This window comes from Parasteatoda tepidariorum, chromosome 1 (genome assembly GCF_982258835.1).
Source record: "Parasteatoda tepidariorum strain Cologne lab strain chromosome 1, Ptep-v5.0, whole genome shotgun sequence".
Lineage (NCBI taxonomy): Eukaryota > Metazoa > Arthropoda > Arachnida > Araneae > Theridiidae > Parasteatoda > Parasteatoda tepidariorum.
In genome coordinates, this window is record NC_141755.1 from 108,326,948 (window position 1) to 108,341,523 (window position 14,576).

The 14,576-nt window shown below is 32.2% G+C and overlaps 1 long non-coding RNA gene across 2 annotated transcripts in view; it reads right to left on the reverse strand.

Moving 5' to 3' along the window:
* The window catches only part of LOC147816692 (uncharacterized), a 110,343-nt gene that overhangs the window by 57,643 nt on the left and 38,124 nt on the right, over positions 1-14,576 (reverse strand). For both annotated transcript variants that reach the window (XR_015428749.1, XR_015428748.1), the window contains exon 5: positions 4,954-5,005. This is a non-coding gene — a long non-coding RNA (uncharacterized LOC147816692). The remainder of the gene's footprint in view (positions 1-4,953; positions 5,006-14,576) is intronic.

Genomic DNA, 14,576 nt, shown 5'->3' on the forward strand with positions numbered 1-14,576 from the left:
AATTATATTTTATTTAAGAAATAAAATGGTGCGTATAGACACTATACACCAAACCAATGAACGAACCATTTGTTGAACGCTTGTTTTCTTATGAATTTTTTTATTTTGTAATATTTCTTTCATTTACTGATTTGCAACTTTAATCCATCATAAAATCATAATAATTTATCTCAAAAGTAATAATTAGACATTTTCAAAAAACTTAATTTGTCAATAACCATTTTATGTTTAAAAAAACTTTAATAGTTTAAAAATTTCCCAACAGAAAGAGTTCACTCCAATTGAATTACAATTAATTTTTGGGGTTTTTAAGAATCCTTGATAATAGCAGAAAAATAAAATTAGTGAGAAATATACGTCATAGTAATAATAAAAAATATTTATTAAAACGGTGCGTTTGCACAACTTTGGCAGAAAATGGGTAAAAATTAATTGAATATAAGTGTAGACCACACGAAACTTTAGGGAAAAGAAAAAACAAAATTAAGAGGATTAAAAGTGATAAAAAAATTTAAAAGCGAATTAAGGCAAATAAGAAGGATTGCGCTAGAATTTGCAATGAACGGGTCCTTAGTACTTAAAACTTTATAGGTATTTTTTAAAACAAATTTGGATTTTTGACGTCCAAAATATGGGGGTAGTAGTACACTGCTCCTAATAATTTCACAGGGGAACAATAAAAACTTAAGACTCATTAATACAGATTCACTTCTTAGCATAATTCGATAAATCACGATAATTTTTTTAAGCATATTGCACATTTTCGCACATATAAAACGAATTTATCCGTAAATAATTGCATGTAAAGAATAATTTTAAGTATTTTTTATCATATTATTTAATAGGAGTTTAAACACGTTCGAATAGCAAGGTATACTGATTTTCACATAATTTTGAAGTATTTAATTTTAAATGTTAGAATACAAAATTTAAGAAATTTCAACGAGGCATTTTTAAAGATTGGATTTTGCAGAAACTATTCAACCGATTTTATTCCATTTTTTTTTTCATTTGAAATTACTTTAAAATAAAGTAAATTTGTAAAATGATTTGCATACTTTAAAACTCAAAATTTATTAATTATTTTAAAATAAATTTAGAAAAAAAATAACTTTTATAAAAACATTTATAAAAGCTTAAAATAGATTTCTCTTATTAATTTTAAGACAGGGTCACACAAAGAGACATAAGTATTTAAGAATCCAATTGAAAGATTATTTTCTGAAGTTAATAGGTAATATTTTTTTAGAAATATACGCATTGAGATAACTCCCGAAATTCATCATAGTCTAAATGTTTTTGAACAAATCATTATTTCTAAATTTTTCTGCTTTAATGACTTTTGATTAAATTTCTGAAATTTCAGTTAAGTAGTGGGAGCAATATAAAATACATTTTTTTTAATACATAAATACATAGCTTTCTTATTACTGTAAAGCCATGAATGTGAAATGCAGAAACATCCAAAGTTAGCTGTTACATCCCCGAAATTCCTCTTAATCTAAAGGTTTTGGAACAATACTAGAGTTTTAAAAGTGGAAGTAGAACAATTTATGTCTTCCTTTTCAGCGCTAGTCAATTTATATTTTAGTTAACTAATCAATTATGCTTTCTTAGGCTCTTTCTGAGAACAGCTCCATCTAAATAAAGTTTTTTAAACTTCTAACACGGGATCAAATGAATAAAAATTGTGTAAGAAATCAGCTCAGATATGACTCATAATAACGTGAAAAATATGAACAAAGTGGTTTATTATTATTATTTTTTGGTTTATTATCATAATACTTCCGATATTATTCGATAAAAAAAGATACGAATTCTACTTTTTGTATGTATAAACATTACTAAGTATTAAAAATTTATTTATTAATTCAGAATATATATTCTATTTTTTTTTATTTTCAAGTCATTAGTATAACAACGAATTTGTATAGTTATATGATGACCAGTGCACGTTAAATATGTCGTATCACAAAGTCCTTCCAGTTCCTATAACAAATTATGCCTCAAGGGTACTGGATTGTATATTGATCGTTCTGTGGTTCAGATCAAAATTACTGTATGTGAATGAATGAATGTATGAATAGGTCCGCTCCATAAACGGGTGTGACGTATGGATGGGGTAGAAGTTGAATTCGTGGCCACTGATGACTCTTTCTCTCAATACTCGATCTAGGGGCTCCCTCGTCTTCTGGATTGGGTTCAAAATTACAAGACTAAGGAGTTCAACATTAGTAGTCGTAAGCTCATAAAATTTGGTCGGCTGTTCAACGACGGTTATAAATTAAAATATAGTCATGTAGGAACGAAACGAAATTGAAATCGCTGCTATATGATAAATATATTTCTATTTATGAGGTCAAGCGGGTTTCCTTTATCAGTTTAAAGTATGTCGATCTTTTGAAGTTAGTTTATTATTAGTCTTAGTGTCGCTTGAATTTAATTCATAGTTGATTTTCAAATCCCATTAAATTAGTATTGTTTTAGATTAATTGCAAACCTATGCGTTATTAAAATAAATCATGTTTTGCTCTTAGTTGGTGTTTTCCATTTATGGTGCAAATATAGTTATTTAATTCATGTTATATATCATATAATAAATAGTAAATAAACTATTTTCTGTTAAATATTTCTTTTCTGCATTTCCAATATTAATTTAGAATTATCATTCAATAATTAAGTCTAAAATTAAGATTCCGTTATTCCTTATTAAATGGCCGGTATCAATTAAGAAAATGTCAGACAAGCGCGCGTTAGAATCAATTTAAGTTTAATGTTGCTAAAATACAAAATTGATTTCTTTTTATGTAAAAAACTGTGAATATTAAATGTTGCAAAATCTTGGATAGCCGTGGTGGTTGAGGGGATAGAGCGCTCACCCTCATATGAAGTGGCTGGTTGAATTCTGCACCCGGCTTGCACCGACAGCAGTGCTAACGTAAAAATATCCTTAGTGGTAGACGGATAATGGGTTCAAGGGATCTTGAAAGGCTTTCGTTTTTTTCCGCTCCATGTAGCGCAAATGCGGGTTAGTTTCATCGAGAAGTCTTCCACGAAGGTGAATTTCTCCCTATACATGATCCAGGAGTTTCCTTGTCTTCTGGATGGGGTTCAATATTACAAGGCTACGGAGTTGAATATTAGTACTCGTAAACCCGAAATTGGGTCAACTTTTCAATGACGGTTATAAAAAAATTACAAATTTTGTAGAATATGCATAAAAAAATAACCATAAAGAAGTATTGCTTCTGGGTTTTTTTAAAAGCATTTTTTAAAATTTGTATTAAATAATTTGTTTTGATACTTTTACTTCATTCAAGTTATTTTGGTATTGAACTAAATTGGTAAAATATTTTTGAAACGAGTGTGATATACTAATAACCAATTTTACGGTGCATTTCGTATATTGATTGGTAAATGAAATATTTTCTATCAAATGTCAATTTATTTTAAGTTATTGGAATTGATTTACAATAAACATATAGTTGATAAATTCCGCTTAAACAATATTAGTAACAATCATGTAAGCATTAAAAATTATTCAACTGGAAAAAATCTTTCAAAAACCATGTTTCAAATTTGTTTCCATAATTTTAGAAATTTTACAAAATCAAATTCAATGATATATTCTTTGTGGATAAACCAGCGAATTTCAAAACAAAATTTGCAATTTTAACAATATTTAAATTTTGAAAAAGGAAAATTTAAAAATCATACTTTATTTTAATTCTACAAGACGTAGTATTTTTTTTTAAGTCACTCTTTAAATTCTTTAAACTATCTATGATATAAACACAGATAAAAAATTGCTATTGTATTTTTATATTTATTAAAAAAAAACTTTTTCGTGAATTTTATTTCGCAAAATGCAATTTGCTAACATATTTTAGCTAATAATAGCATGAAATTTATAAATACAACTTTCTTTTTCAGTTTACTGCCCGAATAGATTCAATATTACACATAAGAAAAGTTTATTATAAATCAATAAGTATTCATTTCTTGGCAGTTTTTTAGTGGGAAAGGTTTAAAAAAATAAAAAAAAAATATCTTTGCAAAAATGAATAAATAAAGGGTTAATAATTATTTGCATCTCCAGTAAAAAACTTAAAATTCTGTTGTTGTTTCTAATGCCACCTGACAATACCAGCAAGCCTGCTTGGTGAAACTAAGCGAATTAAAGGCAAAAGTGCGTTTCTTGTGCTTCAGTGGCGCCATCTATGACCAAAAATGCTAATTCAGTCACGCGTACGTCGCAGTTCATTTACACGGTGGACACATTCATATATTCAATTATTCATTCACAGATCGTGATTTTAACCTGAAACTGAGAACGATCAATCTTTAATTCAGTACCCCAGAGATATGATTTGTTTTGTGAACATAGATGACTTTGTGACCCGACAGGTTCAACGTGCACCATTCACCATTTACTACACGTGGATTCTTCGGTCAGCGATGATCGAACTTATGATCACTTGGACATGGGTCCATCACCATAACAAGCAGGCTATCCTGGCAATACTTAATATTCTATATCTTAAATACTTCCATTTCCCATTTGGAATCAAACCTTTATGTGAAGAAAATTTCAAAAAATTTCTTATGCATGTATAGATATTTCTTATGTATGAACCAGTTTACTTATAGTGCAAAACAACGTAACAAAATTGTAATTTTTGAATAAAAAATATTAATTCTCAAACCAAATGTCCTTCTGTGTTTGCATTATATCAAAAAGGTAACACAGTTTTGTCAAAAACAGGAATAGAATAAAAGACCTCTGTAAACAGCATCACTTTACCGTGAGACAAGTTTCGGTTTGGCATAATCCGTTTATCAATTAAAAATTAGATAGCGATATTAAAAAGCAACAAATATTAGAAAATTTAAATTTTTGGACAAAACACGTAATGATTTCAAAATTGATAAGAATGAGAATTTTAATCTTACCTGTATTTTGTTGTACTACGTTATACAGCTCATATCACATCATAGCTCTTTCCTATAAGAAAAATTGTTGCTGTAGTAAAACCATAGTTAAAAAATAAGAGCAGTCTAAATAGTACAATTAAAAATTCAGGGTATGCTACTACTCCCTATGGGGGTTGGAAAAGATTGGGTTCCGTCTCCAGACATAGCTCCCTCATGTTTTTCAAATTCCAATACCAAGATATTATAACGAGCATACTATGAATTTAAATTATAACTTTACAAGCTCAATGAGTGACAATTTAATGGAAAAACCACATCGTTTTTCTGCTGCTTTTATAACCTTTTTATAGATAATATTCTCCCATTCGGGTTTTCATACTCAAAATATCATATTTAGGTAATCGCTTTTTTTATCAGTGTACCAAATTCATCGTGAAATCCATTACTGTTTGAAATTTATTTTGTCAGCGAGTTTTTTTCAGCCAGGATTAAGTTTTAATTCCGACATTTTGATGTGATGTTAGTACCAGTTGCCTCTTCTCACATCACGTTACGTAAATCTATATAGTTTAAATAATTTTCAGACCATGTTTGCATGGTATTTAAAACTCAAATATTTTCAATATATTACGACATTCTGAAACGTACTAAAACATTTTAGCGGCTCTGAGAGAAACATTGAGGCATTTTATCATGGTTAATAAAAATCAGAATTTGTTTAACAAAGTATAAATCAAACAAAAGTCTTTTTTTAATTCCAATTATATTTTTTCATTTTTTTACAAAGGTTTTCACATTTAGCGATCAGAGAACGCTGACAAAATGTAAAAATAACTTTCAATATTATTTAACAATGGTACTGCAACTAAAACTCTTAATAGTATTACCAATAAAAAAATTTATTATTTATTCACTGCAAACTAATTATGGAATATATAAGTTTAATCAGTTATTTTTTTTGAATCAAACTCAAAGCAATAATGAATGGCAAAGACAGAGAACCAACTTGTCGAATGAAAAGTAAATTAATTTAGAAGAGTAAACATTTTTAAATAAAAACTCTTCTTGGTAGAACAAGTCTTTATTCCTTATTTACAAGTAGATAACTACAGATTTAATAAATTTTAAAATTACTTTTATTTAAATGAATATAGATAAAATTAAATGGGCATAAAATAATGAAATATATTTATTGCTGAAGAAATATATTTCTTGCCGAATAAATATATTTCTTGCCGAAGAAATATATTTCTTGCCGAAGAAATATATTTCTTGCCGAAGAAATATATTTCTTGCCGAAGAAATATATTTCTTGCCGAAGAAATATATTTAGTGCTAATTAAACATCAAATTATTTTATACACTGCATTGAGTACTTTATGAAAATTATATATGACTAGGAGGCTTCGCCCCCTGCTCGCTGGCGCTCACCAACCCCCGGAACTGCTTTCACAGTTCATTTTGGATTGCTTTGCAATCCAATGCTCGCTTTGCTCGCTCATTGGATACGTTCTTAACGTCTAGTTTTTGTGTACTTTTTTGAATACTGAAGTTCCGAAAACTTTTCACTGTAGAAAATTCTAAACCTGTACATTTCAATATTCATTTGAAATTGCAAACAGTTCAGATATTTTTCTTAATCACATTATTCTAAATTTCAGTTGTTGAGAAAAGTAACTGTTGTAAGTTTTGTTTTAAAGTCTTTCCCACCAGAGGGCTAAAGCCTTGTGTTGTAAAACAATATGAAATCGTAGTCTGCCACTGAACGCCGGATGTAAAGCATCGGCTTTGATGAAGATAATTTTGTATTTTTAATTCTCTAAAGGGCGCCACCATAATAATATGGAATTTGTAAAATAAATGTAGATATTTTTGATTGTTGATGAAGCCCATCATTTTGTGTTTTCATCAGTGTTCAGAAGCAGAACAACTATAAGTTTTTTATTTTATCACAAAAAAATAAAATGTATGAAAAACAAAGAAAAGAGTAAGAAAATGAGTATAGTCATAGAAAAAGTTAAAATTATAATATAGTATTTGTCAGTTAAAATAAAACCTTTTGTTTAAGTCATTGCTAACAATTCAAATTTCTCCGAGGCAATTCTAAAGTATAAATTAAGGCAGTATTGTTAAGTTGAAACACAATATTTTTAGTTTTGATGTCAACAATACAATTCAATTTTTCACAAAAACGATTGTTTCCATTGTTAAGTTCAATGTCAACAATTCAAATTTTTCTGAGGCAACTCTTAACCTCTAAATGTTATTTTTTATGTACACATTTCTAAATGTCAGTATTCAACCACAAAACAACTTAAGATCCTCAAATTTAGCATGAAGTTGTAAAATGTAATGAAAGAGGGTCATAGCAATAATGAAAGTAGAAGTAAAGTTAGTACTGTAAAATTAAAACAATATTTTTAATCAATGAGCCAAGTTCTTCAAGAAGCAGTTGTAAAAGTAGATTGTTTATTTAAAACTTTTTATAGAATTTCTTTAAGAACACAATTGTTAATTTGGGCATTTGGCGATACAACACTTAGAATTGAAGGATTTGTTACGTCAAGCGCTCAGGTATCATAATTTTGATCTAGTTGCACTTCTATGTCATTTTGATTTATGTTGCTAAGTTAACTTTCAAAAAATTCTATGGCTGGCAACAGCATTTTTATTTTTTAAGTTGTTTATTTTTATTTCTTTTAGAATTCGTTATTTTTTTAGCGAAATGTTTTTTAACCTAACAGAATTCTTTGCCGACTGTTTTATCTATGAATGAAGAAAATAAAGTAAATATTTAACTGTTGTAAAAAGAATCTTATTTAGTTGTACAAAGTACTTCAGCCAAAATTTTGGAGCCACGTAAGAGAATTATATATATTAGATCAGAAACACATCATTGAAAGGTAGAATGCTTTGGTGTTTTCAAAACAAAGCAAACGTTGCCACCGGCGGAATAGAAATAAAGCCAAAATTTGGGAGCCACGTAAGAGAATTATATATAATAGATATGAATAATGAAAATTTATAATTTAAAAGTTACATTAGCTACTTTAAAGCTCAGAAGAAAATATTGTTTCTTTATTTATTTACTTATTCCTTTGATGTACTCGCCACTCTCACCAGTTTTAACCAGTTTCTCACTAATATTTTCATTCCCGCAAGCTTGGCGAGAAAAAGTTTCATTTTATTTTATAACCATCGTTGAACAGCTGACCCAATTTTGGGTTTACGACAACTAATGTTCAACTCTGTAGCCCTGCAATTTCGAACCTAATCCAGAAGACAAGGGAGCTCCTGGATCAAGTAGTGGGAGAAATTTGTACTTTTCGACGGAACTAATCCACATTTACGTTACATGGAGAGGAAGACTACGAGAACCTTCTACTGTCAGACTGGTGGCAAGGGGACTCTAACTCATGATCCATCAGCCCTGTGGCCGGTGCAAGCCGGATACGGAATTCGTATTGCCCAGCCGTGGCTGGGATTCGAACCCGGTTCACCTTACGTTTTATCCCCAGAGCCATTGCGGCTCATTAATAAAGATTTTGAAGAAAAGGTAACCCCTGATAAACATCCTCAGTCTCAGGGAAGTTAATAACTGGCACTTACCTTCGTCGCATAACGAACGCAAAATGTTTAAGTTTGTTAAAAATGTTTATTCCTCTGATAAAGTTACACTATTATTTTGAATAAATTGTTCTGAGAAAGTTTAACCTTTTATATTCTCTCCAGTGGTGACCGCGTTCATCGCAGCACGCTAAAAGCAACCTTCTTGGAAAAATAATTAGATTATACTACGTGAGTTATTGGATTGCATACTACGTGGCGACGATTCAAGTTTGTTTTTAAGGTCATTCGTTTGGTTTAATTATGCAATTTTTCCCCCTTAGAAATTCTTTTTTCGTTGTTAGTATTAATTTTAATATAAATTTAATTCTGAAATGAAAATACGTATGAAAATTGCGTTAGTGCGTGAATTCGTTTAATTTGTTTAAACTTGTTATTAAAGTTGAACATGGCAAACGAAATTGAGCAGAATCTTACTGAATCTCTATTTGCAAGTATAGTTTTTAAACTACCACTAAGCATGGCAGAATAATATCACACTTTGGTTCACAGACTCTGAAAATAAACAAATTCGCAAACTTCTTTCTGCATCGCAGTTAGGGGACGACAATAACCGTCACAAATGCAAACGCTTGCAGGCACAGAAGGCCAATAAATAAAAAATAAAAAACGGACAACCCTGAATAATTTTTGATAATAATGTAATAATTGATCTTAATAGTTATTATAGTAATAAATATAGTATAGTTTTAATAGTAATTGATCTTCACATTCTAGAACTCAATCTTGATGATTCGAGGGGGTGACCTTAAACATGCTAATTAATAAGTGCAGACGATATTTTAAGTTACTAAATCGGACACAAATACGTACTTTCTCTGAATAAACATACTTTTTTCCCGACGGAATTGAATTTCTGATCCCCGAAATATAGGAGGCCCATAGCTTGGTCAGGAGAACACTCCAAGGTATGGACCAATTAATGTTAATTTTACTTGTTGTGGATTTCACTATACATACGGAAACGAATTTCATAATTGTATTCAAAGAAAATTTCAGTTAGCTTAAAAAGTTTTCGAGATATAGCGAAATACGCTAAAAGTAAAAGGACCATTAAGGGGTTCAAACTTTGGAGCGCTCCCCTGACCAAATTATTGGGACCATATGACAAAAATTGCGTCTATATTTTGGGGGTCAGAAATCTGAATCCGTCGTTAACAAGGTATGTTTATTCATTGAAAGTACGTTTTTTGTATCTGATTTCGTAACTAAAAATATCGTCTGCACTTACTAAATACCATGTTTGATGTCACCTCATCGAACCATGAAGATTGAGTGCTAGAACGTGAAAATCCGATCATTAGATCAAAAGTTATTCAGGGTGGTCCTTTTTTTGTGCACTGTACATCTTTAAATGAACATTTTTTGAAAACCTTACGGCTACAACGTTTGCCAGCAGAAATACAATACCAACAAATCCTTCCGTTAGCTTAGCGCAACTCGAAAATTTAGCTCAACTAGCTGATAAAATAGCCAAATTTAGAACAGATCCCCTACTAAATGTTTGTGTAATAAATAAATCCACGAAAAGATTTTTCAACAACCTGGGATATCAACACTTCGTATCGATGATAACGATAACAGGTAACACCTGGTATCGATGTAATAACACTTCGTCAGCAAATAACAGCACTTAGCCAGCAATTTGAAAGATTTTCTCGTGAGAGATCGCGCAATCGATCTCGAACAAGATATAATAATTTTCTTAGAGATAGATCCAGCTATAGGGAAAAGAAGAAACGTCTAAATTCAGTTTTTATCATTCAAAATTTTGTCAAAAAGCTAGGTTTCTCGTGTTCTTACAACAATAGCCAGAAGAACTAAAAACGGTTGTCGCTGGGACGGCGACAAGTGATCTAAATGCCGAATGATGTTCGTGTCGTTTATTTGTATTTGATAAAAAGACGAATTAAAATTTTTCAGTGGATTCAGGTTTGGACGTGAGTAACTTGCCCGTCTTGAAAGTGATTAGAAATTTGTAACCATTAGAATTTTTTAAAGCTAATAATTCAAAAATGTTGAACTACGGAAGTAAGTTATTGAACAGCATTAATCGTTCTTCGTAATTCAGAATTACGAAAGGACTGCAAATAAAAAAATTTAATTACTCCGTTGCCTATTCCAATTATTTTCAGAGGCACTTAAGGCTGTTGATTGACCAAAAATGGCGTAAATTAATTGTTCCTTTTCTTTATTTGGCATAACTACCGAAATGGATACTTTTTAAATGAAATAAATTTTAGGTGAGGCATATTTTTTATTTTATAACCGGCGTTGAACAGCCAACCCAATTTTTTTTTTGACTTACGACTACTCATGTCCGTAGCATTGTCATTTTGAACCCAATCCAGAAGACAAGGGAACTACTGGATGAAGTATTGGGAGAAATTTTGCCTTCGTGGCAGACTTATTTTGACGGAACTACCTCGTATTTGCGTTACAAGGAGAAGAAAACCACGAAAACCTGCCCTGGTAAGATGGATGGCAAGGGAACTCTATAATCCGTCTACCACTGAGGATATTTTACGTCAGCACTATGGTCGATCGCGCCGCGTGCAAAATTCGAATCAACCAGTTGTTGCGGGGATCTAACCTGGGTCACCTCGTTGAAAGGCGAGTGCTCTATTCCCTAAGCCACCATGGCTCAGGAGACACGTATTAAATTTTCTGGGAATAAGTAAATTAACCTCAAAAACTAAGCAGGCATATCATAATACTGCACATTACATCAATGCAACTGGTCCGCCTACGCAGAGTAAACCTAGTCCAAAAATATAGGATGTTGTAAAACAAGAATTTCAGTTTATGCTAGAGCAGGGTATTCGCCTGCCCTCGGTGTCTCTATGGTCGTCTCTACTACTTAAAGCTTAGGAAATATTCAACCAGTTGAGGACTAGAGGAAATTAAACACAGCAACAACAAGACGGTACTCGATTCCCCAACAATAAGATTTCACCCACGCGTTTCATAACAAATATTTTTTTAAAGATTGTTTTCATATTCCAGTACACTCCAGACGACAAACAAAAAGTTGAGAACACTTTTTGGCTTTTCGAGTTTTGGTCGCAAACTTTTCAGAGGTTCATTAATAAATGCAAAATTTATTAGATCTGCGTTTTTGGAGATTTGCCTTATCGCTACGTTAACCTCGGTGATATCTTTATTTTTTTAGTGAATCAGAGGAACAGCCAGGGTACGTAGCCAAATCTCTCAACAAAAAATAAGCACCTTTTATGTACTTATCAAGCACTCAAAAAATATTTTTAAGCACTCTATACTTTAAGAAAATGCAAAATAATTTTCAAAGACATGATGAAGATAAAATAACTAGTTTCTGACTCTTTTCTTGATTATATTAGACACCATAAACAGATAAATAGATTTCGGTTCGATATCAGAAGGTGGAAAATGTCTGAAATGGGGAATATTTTGCAAAATGTTGCAGATTTGCACATAAGAGTGCAATAATCTTACCGAACCCAGCTCAGTAGACGCACATGCGGATTCGTAAGTATTACATCAAACATGTAAAATGATTGGCGCTTTCATACGCTATGGACCGACGGTACGTCACAAGAGATTGTGGCTGAATGATTTGTGAGAATGTTGAATAGAACAATGTGAAAAACACGGCTTTGCATAATATGCTGCGAAATCGACATGGTAAAGAAAAAATCTCATTTTCGAAAGGAAAAATGAAGCACTTTTTAAAAATATCCAATGAAAAAAGCACCTTTAAGGGCTTTTAAAAAACGAAAATAAGTACCTTTAACCACTTTTTAAAAACGCTACGCACCTTGACAGCACAAAACGCATGTTCGAGCCGTATTTCAAAAATTAAACGAATATGCTTTAACGGTAAGCGTATCAAAATGTCCGTTTGGAGTGTCAGAAATTTCGCTTTTTGGAGAATTAATAACTAAAGATAGCAACAAACCACAACCTGATAAAATATACACTATTTTAAGTTACCCGCAGACAAAAGCAATTAAGAATTGCGAAGATTTCTCTGATTTCTTAATTTTTTGTGTTCTACCTGAACTTATTTAAATGATTTTTTGGAAGGCTCAAAGAGCGGAATGATAATCGTGTGATTAACTGATCAGAACAGGCCATGAGCGAATTTCAAAATTGCAAAACCCTTTCAGCAAACGCTAAGCAGCTTGCGCATCCTAACCTCGATGCAAATTTAGAATTGCCGCGCGTATGCCTCGGATTTTGCAACGGAAAAATCTTTATTTCAAACAGAAAATGTACTTCTTCAACTGTTAGCATTTTTTGCACTAACTATACGAAACTGAAAAACGCTATAGCGCTTATCATAGGGAGTTGTAATCAAGCAATTCAGTTAAGTGCTCGAAATTTTGTTTTGTTCACAGAAAACAAACCACTCACCTATGCATTTAAGCAAAAGTGAGATAAATGTTCACCCTCGGCAAGCTCGTCAATTAGATTTTTTATCTCGGTTTACAACTGATATAGGATACCCAAATGGTTCCGATAATATAACAGCAGATGCGTTATCAAAAATAGCTTCTATAAACAATACCAAATCCTATAGATTATAGCAAAATCGCAGAAGCTCAGGAAAATGATAAAGAATTTAATCGTTTAATCAATATTTCCCAAGATTTAGATTTTCAAAACGTAAATATGGCTGATACAAACACTTTTTTTTTATACTGCGACATTTCTACTAAAAATGTTAGACCTTTTATTCCAAGACAATTGCGTACACAAATATTTGATAGCATTCATTACTAATCACACTCCAGTACGAAAGCAATTAATAAATTGATTGCTAATGGATTTATTTAGCCTAACTTAAGTTGAGATTTCAATATGCGGTCTAGTTACTGCATGCCATGTCAAAAATCATAAGACATACTAAATCCCCCATTTTTTTTCTTTTCCAATAAAGTCCAACCGCTTTGACCTTATTCATCTTGATATCGTTGGCCCATTGCCACCATCCAAAGGATTTTCATACTGCTTAACGATGATCGACAGACTTACTAGATGGGTGGTACCTGTTTCGATTACAGAAGAGACGGTAGCTGAGGCTTTATTTATTGCTCGCTTTGGTAGGTAGGTACTTTATTTACCTCTTACTAGAGCTACACAATGAGTTATTGGCGACGGTCTGGAAAACTTCTCTGAGGGTGATCCGAAGACATGCCATCACAAATTTGATGGCTCTCCTGTTTGGCAGCCCTGCTCTCGAACTAGAGCACTTAACGGTAGAACAGTTTAACGAGGACCGATACCGCACAGTCTCGGTCCCTACGCAGGCTGGTCAAACGGGTCACCCACCCGCTTACTGAACGCAGCGAGTGATGCTTGAGTTCGGTGTTCTACTGGGAAACGTATCTTTATGATCAGTCCACTGCGGGACTGCCCGGTTTAGGTCACCTTCAGTGATAACGATCGACCAGGGTCACCAGTTCGAGAGTAGACTCTTCAAAACTCTAGCACATCTCCTGGGCATCATCTGGGATCCTCACCTTACCATCCTCAAAGTAATGGAATGATAGAACAATGGCACCGACCCTTGAGAGCTGCCCTCAACGCCTACAATGCAGACTGTGGGGAGAGTAGAAATCGACAATGCCAACCTATATTTATCAAAAGGTACCTCAAGATTGGATCGAGTTAGCAGGTCTTATATACTAATGAATTGATGTTTGATAATCGCAATGATAGTTAAGCCATACTACTCCGCCACCAGACTTTTATCAGGGATACAATTCATTGAATGGATACTACTAGGACAGTGTTAAGTTTACCGGATTTTGAGCATTTGAGGTGAGAGTTGTATTAAGTTCATGGTAGTGTATGTGGTCTCTCCTGTGTTGCTATTAAAAGTCTAGAGCAGGGGTTTACAACTTGCATGAGACCGGGGGCCACAATTAAAAACAAAAATCAAATGGTGGGCAGCAACTTTATCAAAATTTTATGCAGGACTCTTTTACGTTTGAAGGAACATTAAATATTACTGTCAGATTTTTACCAAG